Source organism: Mus musculus, chromosome 17, assembly GCF_000001635.26.
Source record: "Mus musculus strain C57BL/6J chromosome 17, GRCm38.p6 C57BL/6J".
NCBI lineage: Eukaryota > Metazoa > Chordata > Mammalia > Rodentia > Muridae > Mus > Mus musculus.
Window position 1 is genome coordinate 64,897,055 of NC_000083.6, and position 20,199 is coordinate 64,917,253.

The 20,199-nt window shown below is 42.6% G+C and overlaps 1 pseudogene; it reads left to right on the forward strand.

The window, feature by feature from the left end:
* The window catches only part of Gm4701, a 40,604-nt pseudogene extending 20,854 nt beyond the window's left edge, over positions 1–19,750 (forward strand).
* The last annotated feature ends 449 nt before the right edge of the window (positions 19,751–20,199 follow it).

Consider the following 20,199-nt stretch of genomic DNA (forward strand, 5'->3'; position numbering starts at 1 on the left):
TTTGGCTACATGATATATACTACTTGGCAGGCTGGACAACAAAGTCACATACGTTTTGGGAATTTCTGTCCCTTCAGAGTCCATCCTGGTGCTTTTAGGCACAGAGTGAGTGAATGGCATGGGACAGCATCCAAGGCTCCCTAGATATGAAGCTGGCAACCCTTCTTTCATACTGGCCCTAGAACCAGCAATCACGCTACACTCAGGTGGTTTTTTTTATTTTGTTTTGTTTCCCTTTATTTCTCTTTTTCTATCTCTTAACATATACTAGATATAGTATAATAAAGAGGAGCAGAATGAAAGAAAACACAAACCAACCCAAAGTAGAGCATGTGTGCTCTTATCAGTCCAAAAGGCTTAAGTAAGAGACTCCTGAAGCCCACAGATACAGCTGCATGTAAGTAGACTAAAAAGCAGCAGACTTGGAGGGTTTTAATTGTTCTGTGTGGGTCTCCTTTGTCCATTGACTGCTGAGGCCTGGAAAAAGTCAGAGCATCCCCTTGTAGTTCTCCACTTCTAGCTAAGACCTTGCTGCTGAATTATTTAAAGTTTCTTCTGGATAGGGCCTCCAGTTTGAATCTTTAGTGATGTGTTTTCCTGACCAATTTGCATAGCTTTCAGTTTGACTTGTAAAAGGGATTCTTTGCTGTGGCCATCTGGAAGCAGTGCAAATTATTGATGCTAATTGTTCCTCTTCCGTATTCTCTTCTTGTGATCTTCTCTGGTTTCAGCCTTTGGTAATATACAACACCCTCATAAATATTTCATGTTATACAAGATGGCCTCTAGGTCTTCATTAAGTGAGCTTACACTGGCAAATGAATATGTTAAATCCGGGAGAGCAAAGTCACTTATTGCCTGCCCTTTTTGCTTGTATTGGGTTATATTTTTTTTATTTTCTCCACATCAGGCTTATGTTCCTAAGCCTTCTAACCCAGCATCTGTAGACTTTGCTGCCGTGTGAGCCTCAGTGTATTTGCCACTGGCTTCGTCTCCAACCTTTAGATGAGTGGCCGGCCCTCTCGATGCAGCTTGACGAGGTGGAGGACCCTATTCTGCACAACCAGGGAGTTGTTTCTGCTCCTTGACATCAGAATTTCCATCATTGTAGTGAACACTATGAGTAGAATTTAACCCAGCAAAGAGAACAGCTATACCAAGGCGGTGGTAAAGTCAGAGCCGATCTTTAGAGACATTAAAACAGCAATGGGAAGGAAGAGAGGTTGCTCATCAAGCAGAGAAGAGGTGGAGTACCATGGTCCAGAGCTGGTGGATGCCTTCAAAGGTGCGGGGCCCAGAAAGCACTGATTTCTCTGTTGCTCATGGGACTTTTTGGTGCAGGAAAGAAGTTGTTCAATCCTTTCCTTTTTTTTTTTAATGCATTTTCTTTGGCATCATTTAACAGGCATTTTCTGTGTTTGGTATTTCTAGCCATAACACACACCCAACATACACATCATCTCCTTGTTCATACACATGGCCTTTGTAATACAAGCTAGTAGGGACAGTTCCTGCCCTCCTTTGGTCTTGACTAGCTTCTCTGAAGAACTGTACTAGGCTCACAAGTCCACTACCTTTTACCTTCAGGAACTGTCCTCTGCTTGCATGCAAATAGACTCCTACGTTGTACTTCTTCCCTGTGTCTAGCAGTCTAGAAAAACAGCTGGCATCCTGCTTCTTAGATTAGGGGACTGGCTAGAGGTATTCGAAGACAGTCCATTTGAAGACTGATGATTTTTACATAAATAACATAATGATATGATAAGGAAGAAACATTTGTTTAGTTATTTAGAAAAGATGGTCTCTTGCTATTATTCTGAAAACTATGGCTTATTGTATGCCCAGTGCTTGATCTGGAGGCTTCAACAACATCTCATAGTTCCATTGAAATTATTTGTCTTGTGTCTTAGTTGGTGTTACTATTGCTATGATGAAACACCATTACCAAAGCAACTGGTGTGTGTGGGGGGTATTTATTTAACTTATCCTTCCGCATCATCATCATCAAAGGAAATAAAGACATCAAAGACAGTCAAGCAGGGCAGGAAGGAGGATCTGAGGCAGAAGCCATGGAGGTGTTGCTTCTGGCCTGTTCTCCGTGGCTTTGCTCAGCCTGCTTTTTTATAGGACTCAGGACCACCAGAGCAGGGATGGCACCACCCACAGTGGGCTGTGTCCTCACCCATCACCCATTAACTAAGAAAATGCCTTCCAGCCAGATCCTATGGAGACATTTTCTCAAATGAAGCTGCCTCCTTTCAGAGGACTCTAGCATGTGTCAAGTTGACATAAAACTAGCCAGGACATTCTCAAGGTATTCTCTAGTTAAAGGAAAATTTTCTGGTACTTTTATCACTTAACTTTCTTTTTCTTTGTTTCTGTGCCGGCCATCTAGTTTCTTCTCTTAGGCAAATAGAAACATTGTATATTTGCTTTGTTATAACAAGTTTGGCTCATTTTTATTTACATTGTTTCACTCTCACAATTCTCTGGGTAAGTTAAAGAGAATCCTGAACAACTCCCCCCCCCCCCTTTTTTTTTTGGTTTTTCAAGACAGGGTTTCTCTGTATAGCTCTGGCTGTCCTGGAACTCACTTTGTAGACCAGGCTGGCCTTGAACTCAGAAATCCACCTGCCTCTGCCTCCCAAGTGCTGGGATTAAAGGCGTGTGCCACCACCGCCCGGCTACAACTTCCCTTCTTATCTACCACATTTGTGATGGTTGGTCATTCAAGAACTGGTGTGTTCTAAAAAGTGTATGCAGATTTACCATTTGCCAAATGGGGACTATCAGCATACAAAATATTATAGTCCGTTCATCTATTTCATTCCTGTACTAAATTAACTTATACTCTGAAGTCATGTGGCCCTGCATCATGTAATGGTCTCCACTGGTCCCTATCATTTGGCAGTCCAGAGCCATCCTCCACTAAAAGGCACAGCTACAACTCTGCAGAGAGAATTTTTCTTTCTTGGTCACCTCCACAAAAGGGTTATGGGTAAACTGATTTTTTTTCAGGAAGTCTTGAATTCTGACACATCTCATAGGACTCAGAGTGGGAATTTAGTTCCTTTCATATAAGTTTAAGAGTTTCCCAGGGGATATAATAGTCCATGTTTGAAAATAAAATAGAGAAAGAAGCAATTGTATTAGCTCCCCAGGACTGCACAGATTGGCTTAGAAACAGAAATTGAAGGGCTAGAGAGAAGGCTCAGTGGTTAAAAAGCAATGGCTGCTCTTGTAGAGGATCTAGGTTGATTCCCAGCATCTGCTGGGTGGGGATTCTATACCCATCTGTAATGTCATCTTAGTGTGACTGTATCTGCAAGCACCATATTTCCAAATGAGTTTCCACTCTTAGATTCTGAGTGTAGATACATTATGTATGTGTGTTCTTATGTGTGTGTGTTTGTGTGTGTGTGTGTGTGTGTGTGTGTGTGTGTGTGTGTGTGTGAGAGAGAGAGAGAGAGAGAGAGAGAGAGAGAGAGAGCAATAGAGAGAAAAAGAGAGAACATGGTATGTATAACTATCCAACCAAGTAAATAAACCAACCAACCTTCTTTATATGGATTTTTTGTTTTGCATGAGGGTAGGGAAGGTAGATGATTTTGGTTGTCTGAGATTTCAATAAGACCTCTTATTAACACTGGAAGTTTAGTGGATTAAACCACATAGAGCCCAAACGACATTTTCTCTCCATAATCTTTTTCCTTTGGGTATAACTCATAGCATGAGACAAAAGCTAAGGAATAGCTGCCCAGCCTCCTTGTGCCAACTAGGAGCCGAGTGCTCTAGAGGCGCCCTGTTCACTTGTCCCCAGGAGGTGGATTCTGATCTTGTCCCACTAGCTCAAAGCACAAGGCCATCCTTTTCAGCATTGAATGGGGGCCAGAAGTGTGTGAGGGTTCACTCTCCCTCTCTACCTAGTGTGAATATTAGCCCACTTCACTCATTTCTACCTTTTCTTAATCAGAACCAGTTTTTATGCCAGAAAGTTTGGAAAAGGTTTTTGTTGTTTTGTTTTAAGCTACATTAAGCAGGAAACATACCGCACTATAACAACTGAGACTGCAGTTACCAAGGGAAGAGAAAAATAGAAGCTACCAAAATAAACCAGTGTGCTCCACAGAGTCTCCTAGGGTTTAGATGTCACTGAAGAATTAAGTCTGTTTCATGGCCCTGCCCATATCGATATGTTAATGTAGATGCACACATCTCCAGTGCGTACCAAAGGACTGATTGCTTAATCCTGGTCAAACAAGTTGCTGCATCCTATCAGACAAGTCTTTCCTACCTTCCCATCCCCGAGACAAGACTCCTGTGTTACAGTAGCTCCCCCATGAAGCTTTTGCTTTATAGATAAACAGTAGCCACTCATGAAATAGCACCGAATCATTGGTTGCACAGAAGTTAGTATAATGCATATTTTGTGATTGATTTAACCAGCTCCCTGTTATTACCACTCAAGCTCTTATGTGTTTAAATGTTTCCTTCTTATAGTTTTCAACAGTGTCCTTACAAATGAAGTTCCTGTAGTCTGGTTAGACTAGGCGGCCGTATGCAGCTGTGACTCACAGACAGCTTGGTTTGAGACAGACTCTTAGGTAGGATACACCGAGTTGTTCTGTTCTGCATGTGACTCCCTGCTCTTTTAAACTGGCAAGAAGGTTATAAAAAACGAACTGGTAATTAAAATGAGAGGAAAGTGGAGAGGGTACCCAACGCTTCCCCCTTTTATTCTGCATCCCTGTGTACTTGGCTCCTAACTGACATGCTCATCCCTGTTATTACTGCTCTGCCTCGTCCTAAAATTAGACCAAAGCTCTTAGTGAGCAGGTCATTCCCGAGGGAGCACTTTAATGAAATTACTCTAGTGACCAATTGCATCTTCTTGCCTCTCCTGTCTTCCTTCCTCTTTTGATTCTGACCCAACCGCTTGACCTCATCATTCCGACATGGGCTCTGACAGCCGACAGAGGCTTGGCTTCTCTACACTTCTTTTTCCTTTGTTCCTGGACATGTCTGCTAGGGACTTCTGATGCAGGGAGAAACCCAGACTTACACCTTTCCCCAGACGGTACTCGGCATACTAATGCCTGCTCCCCAGGCACATGTAATTGGAGATATGGACTGTTTATGCCAATGATGAAGGAGAGTGAATCACCGCAGCTGCAGGGTGAGATAATCTGTGCACAAGACCGCTCAGCTGCCTTTCTCGGGCCTTAAATTAACTTTGCTTATTGCTCTAGTCTTTCCTCTCCCTTTCCGTTCTGTCTTTTCACCGCGGGGTTCCAGGCAGCTTTCTCAAGACTTTAATCTATTTTGCTACCTTCAGATGTAAGCTGCTTTGGTGTAGGGAATGGTGCCCCTCCATGGAGGGCAGAGCGAAGAGGTGATGGGGTGGGGCCAGAGGGAGAGGTACAAAGTGGGCAGAGCAAGCACGGGGGCAGGGAAAGAATGATATGACATCTCACATTAAGAGCACCTACTTGGGTAATTCTGAATTTCTAATTTGGCTCAAATTTCCAGCTCCAGCATACTAATACATACATTGCAAGGCTTACCAGTATGATAGGAGCCTCACCTTGTATTTCAAAACTGCAAACTTCTCCCTGCCTGTGGAGATTAAAATGATGATGTATTCGTCATGCAGTGAGGCATTCTCTATTCTCTGCGCAGTTGGAGTGCAGCTCATTTGTGCACTCTGGCCTGGCAGTCATTTGTTCTTACCTCCCTGTTCCTTGTCTTCCCTCATCTTGCAAGCAGACAAGTGTCTGTTTGGTCCTTTCTGGGCCTTGCAGCCCGAAATGGAGATAATTCATCCTTTCTTCACTTACTGACAGACACAGACATCACTCCAGGAGTGAGGGCAAAATCAGCCAACTGCCCTTTGCCTGAGCCTGACCTTTTTCTGTGCATGGAGCCAGATGAAGGAGGCCTTGATGAGCCTCCGTGAGGCTGCAGCCGTGGACCATTCGCCGAATGCTTCTGTGTGTATGTCCCCCATGACCTGGCCCTTTGACAATACCATTTGCTGCCATTGATTTTTTTGATGCTCGGAAGGTTGGCAGAATCTGCAGGCAGCTTCCTAAATCTTAAAGGAGGAAAAGCTGCATCCTGGCCCTGTTGGGATCTGTCAATCTTCTCCTGTCTGGCTGGAGAGTCTTATCTGGGGTCTGAGTTAAGTGTTCAGGAGTTGATTCCATTATATTCAACAGATATTTATGGGGAAATTGCTTGGCTTGGTAGAAATATTATAAGATGAAGGAGATCCAGACTCTTATGTTCCGAGGACTTACAGTCCAGGGAAGCCAGTGTTGAACATTTTCATTAGTAGCTCACGTAAATAAAAGGCAGCAACTCTACAGGAACTTTGGTTTGGGGAGGAGAGGGCACCCTTAGTTATTCTGACTAGAATAGGGTCTGGAAAAGTATAGAACAGAACGGTTCACAAAGAATGGATATGGTTACAAAGGTCTGTGGGGTGTGTGTGTGTGTGTGTGTGTGTGTGTGTGTGTGCGCGCGTGAGAGAGAGAGAGAGAGAGAGAGAGAGAGAGAGAGAGAGAGATTGTGTTAATGGACATTGCAAAATGCTACAGATTGATGACTTAAACAATGGAGATGGATGGGTTTTTCTCACAGACACAGAGGTCGAATGCCCGAAATCAGGGTGTTAGCATGGTCAGGTACTGATGAGGGTTCTTTTTCTAGATGACATACAGCGCCTTCCCTCTCTTCTTGCATGTGAGAGCCAGCAGAGGGACAAAATGAGGAGTGGGAGATGGAGAGAGAAGAGGGAAATCAGGAGGGAAAAGGAAAGAAGGGTGGAGATAAAAGAGAGAAAATATGAATGAGAGAACACAAATTCTATTGTGCTTCTCATAAGGGCGCTAACACCTTCCTGAGCCCCTAATACCCTCATCTAAACCGAATTACTTTCCATAGGCCCCACTATCACACTGGAAATTAGCATTCTTCCATATGCATTTTGGGAGAACACACAAACATTGACTCTGCAAAAGTATAGTCCAGGAACATTAACTTTCATATTTTTTAATGTAACCTTTCTCATATTATCCATAGCACAAACGTAAGCATCATTTATTGCATACTGCTGAGTATTCTACACTATTGTGAACCACCTCTTTTAGGATGACACCACTTTCTTTGCTGTCTTTGGTCTCGAGGCTCTTATTTAATTTGCAACATAAGGGGAAAATGCTAGATGCTGTCAGGCGTTCTCCTTTATTTTCCACTTCCCTCCTTGCTCCTGTCTTATTTCTCTTCTCTCTCTTTTTTCCCCTTCAAAAATACCGTTGAGCACCAAGGCTAGAGACATGGCTCTTGCTACTCTTGCAGAGGACCTAGATACATTCCCCCAGCATCCATACCACAGGGCTTACAACCTTCACTCTAGCTCCAGGGAGACAGCTTGATGCACAGACAGACAGACAGACACACACACACACACAGACACACACATACACCATTGAAGTCTAAAATAGTAAAATAATACATTTGCAAAAATGGATGAAAATAATCCAAGTCATTAAGTGAATAATTAAGTGAAACAAACCAATGTCGTAAAGACAGACATCACATGGCTTCTTTCATATGCTGTATTTATATCAAATCTAGATATTACATGAAGACCAAGACCAGAAGGTGACTGAAGAGGTATATTTGAGAACAGCAAGTTGTAAGAAAGTCATATATATTTTCTCTTCATATACATGGCATGAAGTCCAGGGGAGGGGCTGTTTGTAGGGAGGAAGAAGACCAGAAAGACATGAGGTGGGGAGTAAGACAGGGAGATGGATGGCATGGCTATTGGCAAAATACAAGTGCATATGCAGAAAAAAAAGTCACAAAACGTCTTCTGTACTAAGTAAAAATGAATAAACAATGTATTGCTGAACCCTAGAGAAAAAAGTACACTATGTATTATGTGAGAAACATTGTGGTAAAACTTTCATTCTAATTTATTCATGCCTGAGAACACACTATAGTTGCCACTCACAGAGATAAGTATATAGAAAGATGCCTAGGGCATATCATATCTTGTATGGCCTACGTTTATTACATGAACAAATGCTGACAAGCCCGTTTCTTCCATTGTCACACAGTGGACACAATTCAGTGTGGCTTATCAAGCACACAGTAGAAAGCCTTCCATACATCTATGTGTATATGGTGGAAGACATGGGTCCTCTCCCAGAGACCTGCATATTCACCAAGAATCTCCACTATCCATCCACAAGTGTGAAGTTAATCATGTACCACTGTATGTTGTTGATGGGTGTAAAATATTAAGAAAAATTATAGTCTTAGATTGGCATGATGGGGGTTCATGACTATAGTCTCAAGCATCCAGGATGCAGAGCCAGGGGGATTATCCAGGATTTTGGATCAGCCTGGGCTACATAAATGAGTTCCAGGATCACCCTAGGCTCCACATTGAGATTTTTTTGCATGCACATGTGCACACACACACACACACACACACAATTGATGGATCAAATGGCACTAATAACACACTGACTTAAGGAGGCCTACTTGGAATCTACTGGTGAGGGTACTGGAGCAGAATCTGGTAGTGATTGGTACCTTCACCTGCACAGTTCTTAACTTTCATGTGTGAGATGTAATTCTGAATGTGGGGCTTCCCACGAGTTTCATTTATAAGAACTTGAGTTTCTGGAATCTTGGGAGTTTTTCTGCACTTCCGAGAAGAAGCTAGCCATCATTGCTCCATTTCCTAGAATGCTCAGTTCTTACGTGTGTCTTTCCCATTTATAAGACAAACTGGTCAGGACCCTTGAGATTCCAAGGGAGTTTTCTTATCAGTTTTGGCAAGTCAAATAAAAGAACAAATCTATACCTAAGTCACTGGCATATCTATTAGGATATTAATTTGTTTGTTTTTAGGGCTCGGCACTGCCCAACTGTTGCAAGTTACTCCCAAAAGAGACAGACAGCCCTCAGGTAGTTTCTCTGTTCCACTTACTTTTCATAGGAAAGAAGAACTCTAAAGAGCGCTGGGTTTTGCTGCAGTCCTTTGCAGCAATCTGTGATAACTAGAGACTGTCAATCACCTGCACCCGAGTCAATTTGGCTCCACTATGCTTTTGTTTTGGATCACTTTCCCTACCCGAGCGTATTATACCCTGGCTTCTCATTACAGGTAATAGCTCTCTCCAGCTTGCCTGACTTGTATCCACTCTTTCATGTCTATTTCGTGGCCCAGTTACTGGGGAAGAACAGCTGGCTTTGAAGTATAGTGCTGACATCAACCAACACCTGGCTCTCACAGTGATACAACGGCTTCTACTTTGCAGAGTTATATGTTCTGTTGTGATAAAATGTCTTCATTTAGTTTTTTCAAAAATTGCTTGAAACTTTATACACACACACACACACACACACACACACACACACACCCTGCACACATATTTGCCATCCCTGTAGGGAATTAAAATATAAGCACCGAACAAACTCACTCTTCGGATAAACTTTAGTTTTTCTTTCTTTAGAAACTGGTTGCTTTCAACAACACCTACTGACTACTGACTCTTTGAATGATCTGTTCTAAGCAGTTAAAATGAGCTGCTCACTAAAGGACGTGCTAAGTCAACATGGAAGACTATTTAATGCAGGTGTATATGGCGTGGTCATTGAATTCAGGGGATCACCAGTATTGTCCTGACTTCTTTGGAAATTCAAGTCCGGTAGGTTGTTGTGGAGGCGAATTATTTTCATCCATCTTCACAGGACCCAAAGGTCAGCAGAAGGACAGAAGCAGCTGTCCCTGTGGTGGCAAGCCAGCATGTGCATCTTCTATATGACTATGACTCTTCCGTATTGCTCACCCTGCTGCAAGCTGAAGTGTGTCTCTTCTCCCAACTCTTACTCTGTTTTCATAAAATACCAGGAAACTGGAAGTCCAGAACAAATTTCGTGATGAAACTTGACAAATTAGGAAGAATTTTTGTTTTGTTCTCCTGGTCTCACCTGGCCCAGACCTTTGGGATTTTTGCTTTTTTAGATCATGTGAAATATAAACTTCAAAGGCAGCTCTCACGGCTGTCAGTGTGGGCACAGTCCTTCTCCATTTTCCAGACTCCAGTTTCTTTTCAGCCTGCACAACTTTCTACTTCCATGCACTAATGTACTGAGGCTCCTCTGGAGTCAGGGAGGGTTTGGGAGAGAAGAGGTGTATATGTTATTACTAAATTGATAATGTCACATGTTGGGATCTATATGGCGTATACCCCACCTGTGATTAGTGAAGGCTACTTCTGCTCATCACTGAAATCTCCTATCTGATTCACTTTGATAATGGTGAATGTATTCTTTTAGGACACTGTGTGCAAAGCTACACCCTTCCAGCTTCTCTTCACTAAAACTCCTTCAATACAAACTCAGCTGTGTAGCCAATGGACTAGAACTCAAGACAAAGTTAAGGCAGGTCCTCCCTCTACTTGAATCACCTCCAAGCCCGGGGAAATTCCTTTCTCCATCAAACTCTGGGGAAGCCTCCCTCACGTTCTGCTGTACGTAAGCAAGCATCAGACTGTCGAATATCACCAATAACAGTGTGGAAGCATCATAGGGGTCTGAAGGGAGAAGCTGCTTGCCTATCAGCATCAATGAACTAGGCATGAGTAAATCATAACATTCTATTGTTTTAGGTATACTACATAGGCACTTACTCCTTACAGTAGTAATACAAATAAGTTGTTAGGTGTTAAAAAGAAGGGACTAGATCAGTATTCTGTAAGTTATTTTATTTTAAAGACACGTGTCTTTCTTAATATTGAGAAAACACATGATGGAGCTGGGGATATGTCTTAATGGTAGAATGATTGCCTAGAATACAGTAGATTCCAGAGTCAATACTCACCACTGGAAAAGAAAAGAAGCATATGCTATCAATCATTGTGTGTGTGTGTGTGTGTGTGTGTGTGTGTGTGTGTGTGTGTGCGCGCGCGCGCGCGCGCGCGCGTGTCCATGTGTAAGACACAGACAAGTTCTGGAAGGACCAGCACTTAAGCATTATGATAGAGACTTTTGCTAATATTGGATTTGCTATGAGAAGAATATTTCTAGAATTACTTGTAAAATTAACACTTACAAAAGAAATTGAATTAGTTTCCTGGATAATTGCTTAGTTTGGTCTCCTCCTTGCTTGTCCCTCATTCATGTGGGAAAAAGTGGTGAAAAACTTCATTTTGTCCCATTTGCCAAGTCCTACCATACAGAAGGAACTGTGTGAAACAGTTCCCATTCCTGGAGCAGAATTAGCAGGGCAAGGGCTTCCGCAAGTGTTGACGGTTGCTAGGTGTGAGGTTTGTTTGTGTAAAAATATACATAATTTACCTTATGTTCCTCCTTCGGGCAGTATTCTCCCTGCCAAGGTTAATGACTCTGTGATAATTAGAAACAGCACTAGCCCAAGAGGCAAGGGTGTATCTAATGTCCTCAGGCAAGATGGTAAATGCTGTGATCTTCAAGACAGCCCTTAAGGCTGTGGGAAAGAACTCTGAAAACTTGAGTTAAAAAAAAATATATATATATATGTATATATATATATATAATTCCTCAACCTGCAAAATATAAGGATTCAAATGAATTGTATGAGGGGCTTCACAGGCCTAAAAGAGTAAAAGTGGCTGCACTAACGAACTTACCAGAAAGATACAAAGGGAGGCAGATCTCTGAGTTCACTTACTATGTTAAAGAATGGACTTGGTGTCTCTTTCTGAGAATCAGGAGACTCAGGTCATAAAATGCTGATTTGCAGGATAATCAAAAGAGAACCTGGGTAAACAATTGAATTCATATGTAAATAAAAGACTGGTCTTTGGTCTACAAAAGCAGAGCTATCTACATAGCTATCTTGATAGCCAGCTCAAGCAGAACACAGAGCTGTAGGCTTGCACCCATAAGTAACTTCAAGTCATTTCTTTCAGTGCTCCCAAACATCCTCTTCCTCAGAACACCTCTCCAAGCCAAGGCTGGTCCTTATCACACATTCATCAGTATCTTGTCACCATCTGATTACTGCACATGATTCTTGATTTTTTTTTGGCATGGCATCATATAAGGAATTTACAAAAGAATTTAATTAAAAGTTCATGGAATAAAATAGACTAACAAATGTATAATGATAACTATATATATATATATATATATATATATATATATATACACACACACACACACTGATTTAGAGCTACTTTGGCAGGATTACCGATGAACACCTGCATCTGTGCTTTGCACTGATCACTTTGCTAATTCTCATGTCTTGGCCAACTCTAGTTACCACAGCTGAGGCACTGACACATTCACACAGCTATAATTGTTGCTTCTTCAGTTACTCTTAGCTACTACTGTAGATGAGTACCCTCCCATCACCCGAGAAAACCCACCATGAAGGACTCTCTTAAAACAGCTTGGTCATTCTCCATCTACGCTTGAGTATGGTGTGCTTCAGCTTCAGATCACGTCTTGGGTACCAGCTTCTACTTCCCAAGAGGCAGGGAAGTTATGCTGGCTTTCACACTCACCCCTTTCTTCTGTTTTCCATTCATTTTCCAAAGCTTGATTAGATGTGACCTTATCCCTATTTTCTCCTCTAGCCAATATTTTTTTTTATTACTAGTATTAGCCAATCTAGCAGTATACAGATGAAATAGAAACAGCAATGCTTAACTTGCTGAGATTTTTATGAAACATGGAATGGTTATCAATATGCTTGGCAGAGACACTATGATGGTACCTTTAGTTTCTTGGTTTATCCTTTCTTTATATGATGCAGGTGTTTTTCAGTGTTGCTAAACTCTAAAAACATAAGGCTTCAAGTTGAAAGTGTGGTAATTTGATGCCAAGAGGTGTGCATCATGGGAGATGGAAATGATTCTCTCTGGGAATGCTGAGGTTGGTGAGGGTTGGGGCAGCTTTAAGGAGAGTTAGGAGGTAGGGAAGGCCGGGAAGACAACTGTTACCTGGGAGAGCTCACCATGCTGATGATCTTGTCCCATTTTGCTTAGAACCTGACAGTAAGCTTTCCTTCCATTTGAATCCATTACATAAAAGTTTGAAAGGGTAACGAAAAGCACAAGAAAAAGTTTAGATCCTACCCCACTGTGTATGTGATTGCTTTCCAGTGTGAAACTTCACTCCCAGAGGCATTGGAAGCTAAGAAAGGAGGGCAATGGGAGGAGCACTGTTGAGAAGACAGGTGGTTATATTTCTGCTCCACCCTCCACAGCTCTGCTAACCCCATTTCTGCTCTCCCAACAGTTGCTCACCTCTGCTCTCTTCAACCTCAGGCTCCTGGCCAACTCACAGGCTCATTTCTGTTACCTGTGTGTCTTTTCTGCTGTGACCTCAGGACAAATGATGCCACAGAGTAGCCATACTCTGCCCAATACTGCCTTCCCCTTTCCCTTCTCTTAGAAAGATTCTCCTCCGTGGGTTTTGCTTTCCAAGGCAAATTCTGAGCCTTTGGCTGATTCTCTAAATGCTTCCTATAATGTGTGCTGAGTCTGTGTGCTTTCTTTTTTGTTTTCCCTCTCTTCCCCACCTCCCTGTCCTCTTTTTGCTTCTGCGTTGGGGCTTGAGCACAGCCTTCTCTCTAGGCAGGCAAAATACCAATAATGTACTTGCTTTGTTCTCTTTTTTTTTTTTTCTAAGTAATTTAAAGGACTCCACGTTTTTCTCTTCTGCTATTGAGGGACTGAGGTGACTAAGCTTCAATTTCATCCTTCTTAACTAGGTTAAGTGTCTTCCCTGCACTCTTTAGCTATTGAAATCACACTTTCCCAAAGTTCAAATGAAAAACATAAATTAATGAAACACCTTCTTTAGGGCTTTTCTTGGTCCTTGCACCAACAGATATGAGTTACTTGTGTTTTATCTAAATACCCACATTCTTTTATCTGTTCCATTTTATATTTTACATTTTAGTATTAAATAATATTTAAAGCTTTCTCTTGTTAAAATACATTATTTGGAGATAAGTATTGTGTTACATTCCTACTTCTGCCAACCCTGCTTCAGACCTTACTTTATATTTGGAATGTCAGATGTTATATGGAGATGGAATGGTAGCTCCCACCCCCTTAAGTGTTTGTTTGTTCGTTTGTTATATTATTGTATTACTTCTTATAAGGTGATATCCCCACCCCCTAAGCCCCAAGAATTCCAAGAATTCCCTGCACTGCTTCCACAGAGCTATTTTAACAGAATACATGCTGTATGTCAAGCACTGCCTTGAATAAGGACAGACAGATGGGGAAGGTATATTCCCACCGGCCCGTAATAAAGACACTTCTCTGTTCCTGGGGCTAGAGGAAGACTCATTAGTTCTCCCAAACTAATCATTATGGTACCTAATCATTATGAAAAGGGGAGTGGAAACCTTAAGGCAACAGATAGTGTCCAGCAGATCATGCACATGAGCTTCTGTTCCACACCCATCTCTAGAGTAGGATTTCTAAGCTGAAATCCCAAATAAGCTCCATTAGGATTCATATTCGCCAATGGGTTTCAGTTTCATGTGCCCAGTTTCACAAATGTGGCTTTGCTGAGCTGCTTGACGAGGAAGGAAGCCTTGTCTTACCGCCCAAGCCTCAGGCAAGAGCTCCTGTCAATCTCATTGTGCTGCACCAGAGTCAAACGGGTGATGCAAGGGATAGCGCATCTCTGGACTTCTGCTTGTAGCTTTTGTAGCACACTGTGGTTTTCTTTGCCTTACTGCTTGTCCTACTTATGTTTCATCCTCCTTTTGGCATGGAATATTTCATTTATTTGGTGTTTCCATACACAGCAGAGAACAGAACAATAATTACAGTAGGAAGCTGGAAGCCTTAAAGGATCTAACTCCCTCCCAACACCTTTTAGGCATCTCCATTAAACCCTAAATAAACACGTGTTTTACTCAACTATGTTTTTACTTTTAGTGGTGCTTTCTAACGAACAAGTTGATTATTCAACAAGAGAATTTTGTAAAATTTTCTAAGCATTTATATTTTTATTAATATTCTATTTCTAGTGCCATGATTATGATAATTGATGCTGTTTTTTAAGTGCATGTGAAATTGAATTATATAATTGATAATTATTCATTTACTTCCTATATTTTTCTCTTACCCATTGTAAAGTCCCAGGGACAGAAAAACCAGGTTTTATTCAGCATTGTGCAGTCAATGACTGGCACACAAAATGGCCAGGAAATATTTATTTTATACACACACACACACACACACACACACACACTGTTTTTCAAACTAACCTCTCACCTGTTTTAATAATAATAAAAATTGTTTATTCTTCCTGGCCTTAGGAATCTTTTAAGCGCCCTTAATTTCACAATTAAACTTGCTTCTCTAATGAAGGGCAGTAGATACCAGGAGAAGGATTTGCTTTCTGCTTGCAATACTTCTGCTCCCTGTGAGTTCTAAGTGGAGACCAGGGTCATCTAAATAGAAAAATTCCAGATGGTGAGAATATGGCATTTTCTTGCCAGTCCCATACTAGAGATGGCAGAGCACAGGAGTCTTTGGATTTCGGGCTAGAGCTGATAAAACTCCTAGCTTGACGCTAGTTGAAGCAGGATCTAATCAGAGAAGACCCTGTGAGTAGAACCCTATCACAGTTACAGGTTAGGGGTCAGTGTAAGCAAGCGGAAAGGACAGTGGGCTGCACACAGGCAGGATGGAGTCCAGAAGGCTGTGTTGTTTTCTGCTTGCACACCTTACCTCCAGCGAGCGAGCGCTAAGCCTGAGTGCCTCACATCCTGCATTGGTGATGTGAGGCACCTGCACTTACTCCTTCTACTCTGTCGGATTGTGTGAGATGCAGAGTGTAACCTCAGCCTTGTGCTGTCCGTTGATCTTCTGACAATTCCAGAAAGAGCGCAGGTTCCAGATTGGCAGCAGTGATCATGTAGGTTTCCCAGTTTGTTCTAAGAGAACGTTATGATAACGTAACTTTGCTCTTTGGAAAATTGGATTACGGTCTAATTCAACAGTCCTAGGAAATGGCTCGCCTGAATCCAACTGGTGTTACCTCCCTCTGGTCTGTGGAGGAGGCAGACGATGGCAATGACCTTGGTGGATTTTGGAGTGCAGAGGACACTTCCACAGTGATTCCATTGTCCTGAGTCTTGGAACAAGGAATTGGACAGAAACACATTGGTAGTTGTGACCGAAGGTAACTTTTGTCTTTATAGGATGGACTTCCAAGGGATGAAGGATGCTCAGAGGCAAGGCTGCAGAAAGCCTCTCGTCATTTGGATGACACAGCCTTCCTCCTGCATTCTGAGTGGTGCATGTAGTTCTACATACAACTTCCTGCCTGGCTTATCTCATTAACATCTTAATATCTGTGCAGCCACTGTAATGAGCAGCAGGTCACCTTCCAGGATACTTTGAAGAGCCTCTGTCTGTGCCAGTGACCAGTAACCTTTGTACGCAGGGGAGTTTCCAGCCTTCATCTCTACAGCGTTATTTATTTCATATACTGATCTTTCAGTACTGCTATAAGGGCTTCAGGCCCCCAGTTTACCCTATTCTGTTGTCTCATTGAAGGCAGGATCAAGGGCAACACAGGAAATAGTAGCCACTCCTAGAATGGCTGTTACTTGGTTTTATTTTTATGGATAAGCCTAGCTTTGCTGGGAAGTCATTGCTTTCGACAACCCATTACCTTCAGCTTCTCTCAAAAACTTACCAGTGGTCTGCCCTCACTAGGCTTTGCTGATAGTAAGACAGTAAGTAGATGCAGGCCACTGCAGTGGGAGTCAGAGAGGGTGGAAAGCCTTCTACCTCTGTCTTTCTCCTGTCCGTAGATATGTTTTCTTGGTGGGGGCAGGGTCCACTCTGACCCTTTTATTGTCCCGAGTTTCTGAAAGTTTCTGTTTCCTATGCTTATTGTGACTGGCAGCCATCTCTCCTTGATATGTCTCTTTCAGAGCCTTGCATTCAGGACTTTGTTTAAGCATCTCGTATAATAGCATCGTATAATAGAACAGTTGTAGTGGCTGACGGGGAGCGTGCCTCTGCGTCAGCAGCCTCCTCTGTCCTCAGAAAATCCTGTCCTATGTAAGTGCACTGCTCCTGTGTTTCAACCAGTCAGATGCTCGCAGTCAATGTCATCTTGTCACCTATAAGGGAAAGGAAGGAGGTAAAGTTTTCTCTTTTTGATGACATAAAATTCCTCAAACTGGAGAGAAGGGAAAAAAAACATCCACAGAAGGACAGGAGGAGACAGACAGGGTTTAATACAAAGGAAACCGAGATTTACTCAAAGCTAGGTGATTGCCAAGCTTCAAGCACTTAAACACTTACCAAGTTGGTTATTTGGCACCACGCCACATAAGCATGCAGATAATTGATTTCACCTTTAAATCACTTGACCGTGTCGCCCTGAGGTTTGGGCATCGTGCCAGAGAGGCTCAGCGGGCAAGGCCTCTCTTCTCTGGGCCTTCCAGTGTGCAAGCTCACAGGTGCAAGCGAGTTACAAAAAAAGTTCTTGTCTTGCCTGTGAATTAATACGGGCTTCTATATGTTTCTCATCCCTGGATATAGGCACACCTTTGTTTCTGAAATCCAATAAGGACATTCTTCATGGAGATAATTAAAAGCCTGTGCCCTCAGCCAACAAACAGGCGATAATCCAAAAGTTCAATATAGAGAGGTTCGTCTTCAAAATTGATACATCAGACACAGAACGAGGATGCAGATACGGGAGATCACAGTGGAAATTGCCTGCTAGTCCCCTGAAGAGCAAATTGTTTTATTGACTTTTCCTCAACATCTTTCTTGTTCTGCCTTGTAGGGATTTTTTTCCTTCTTTGCATTTACAGGAGAAAAAAAAAAAAAGGATCAAGTGACTTGTAAGGCTGGAAACAAAGACCTTGACTAGCAGTCTGTCTTGCTGGAGGCAGAGCCAACTTTGATGTTGTCCTGTTTAATTACAGTGGAGCCTTCCACAACCTCTAAGTAAAAGCCAGCTCTGGCCTTTCCTTTCAGAAAGTGGCAGAGAGTGCAGGCAGGCACATGGTGACATCTTGGCCCTTCTGTAAGCAGGAACCTAAGATGTTCCTGCCAGGAGGAAAGGCTTGAGGGACCTCTGACCCTGCTCAGATGTTGCAGGCTGGGTCTGGCAGAGACACAGCGAATTTCTTGAGAATGTCTGGGCTACACACCAGACAAGGACAAGCCCAGCTCCTTTCAAGACTTAATCAATTCAAAAAAGGCAAGCAGCCTCGTAGCTTTGTGAGACAAAGGGAGTCTCTAAGTCAAAGAAAAGTGCTTCCGCTCGCTCTGAAGTCAGAAGTCATCCTTCCCCATGGGCTGGGATGTTTCCCATTTGCTGGAGAAAAGCAGAGACCTAAAAAGTCATCAATGCTTTACAAACTGTGACTCTTGCGTGTTTTCTCTGACTCTCTTCCTTCTGATTGATTCTTCTTCTTTTTTTAAAAATATTTTTCATATTCAACTGTTACTTTTTTACCCGTTCTATTATTACTTTGTAAAAATCTTTATCACACAAGACAGGAAATACTCGTGGAGTTAATGACCAATAGTGACATAGGAAAGCCTGCTTCCCCAGCCCTCTGGAGCACAGTCTAATATTTTTGCTTGGGAACAGCAACAGATAAATACGAAGCCCTGCCTCCCAGAAGGAACATCATAGTGTGCTCACAGGGTCCTCCTGGCTCTTACCAAGCTGTTGCTACCCCCAAATCGTGATGAGCTCATAAATGTTTAGCAAATCATGGTAATGAATGTGGTGAGGCCAGAAATAGCCAGCAAGTGTGTTTTTGTAATCATGCATCATTTAGTGCAAAGATGACTCTTGGATGTTTTGGCAAATTAATTTGTATTGCACATCTGAGAAGGGAGAGAGCAGCTGGGCAGCAGTCTTCAGAGCTGCGAGCTGCTTAGAGCCACTAATAAAGTTACATAGTTGCTGCCTCCTGGGGGGAGGGGTAGTGCCACTAGGCACAGGGGCTTTTTTTTTTTTTTTTTCTTTTCTTTTTGCTGTTTCTCCATAGGGTTTCAGCCTGTCCTTCTCCAGCGATTCCGACTGTTTGGCCTCTGCAAGTCACCAGCTTTAGTGCAGCCACAGACTGTCTCTAAGATGGACCTGAAACATCTGCTGTTAAGCCAACGGCTTTGCATTTTCTTCAAATGTAGACCCCTGGATAGTCATGTGAGCCAAATATCACCCTGGTCCCAATCAGTCTCTCACACTTGAGCCTTTGTGTACTCCCACATAAAAGACCTTACAGAGCCTAAGCATTCGCTGTGGATTGATTTAAAGACAGATGGTGTAGAAGAGAATGGCCCTAGGTTCTCTCCTGAGGTGAGGGTTGGAAAAAGAAGGAAAGAGAGAGACTTAAGGAGCATCTAAAATATTAGACTCTCTGACCTTTGTCATCCCAGCAACCTCCAAAGTGGCAAGGTTACATCCCATCACACCCCAGTCCATAGATGCTGCTGTGTTCCTCCCATGTTTCTGTCCTCCTCGTTCTGTGGCTATCCAATCCTTTTCTCTCTTTTAAAAAGTAACAGGAATAAACTCTTTCTAGGCAAGTCATCTTTTCCTCCTTGTTTCCCCTAGGCCTGCCCCTTCTGTAATGCTCAATTCTCAGAACTATCCTCACTCCTTGGCTCAGAAAACAGAAACGTGGGAGCAGAAAACGGAGAAAAACCAGAAGGTCTTCATTAGCAGATGAGAAACAGATTGGGAACAGGCTTGTAACAATTGTTTCTGTGCTCACAGTCTTTGAGTACACTCGACTTTCTTCCAAAAAAATACCGCCAAACCAATACTGATTTCTGCCACTTGGGGGAGCTGTGGCACACCAGGCACGGAGAAGGCTTGGGTGAAGAGATGTGGGTGGTTGGGTGGGGAGATGTATATACTTACTGAGACCTTTAAAAAACGAGTTCAGTGGCTGGCAGCAAAAAGATTTAGGAGGAATAAAGGCTTTTCATGTGATTTTACCGGTAAAACATTTGAATACATGGATTGATGTGAGCTCTTTGACTATCTTCATGTGTGTTCAACATTTGAAAGGAGTCGTACTTCAGGCCTTAGTGCTAAGGTTTTTTATGGCTAGGCAGTGGGTGGCGTTACACGCCGCTCAATCTGCTACTTCTGTGGCCAGATCTTTGTGGCGGT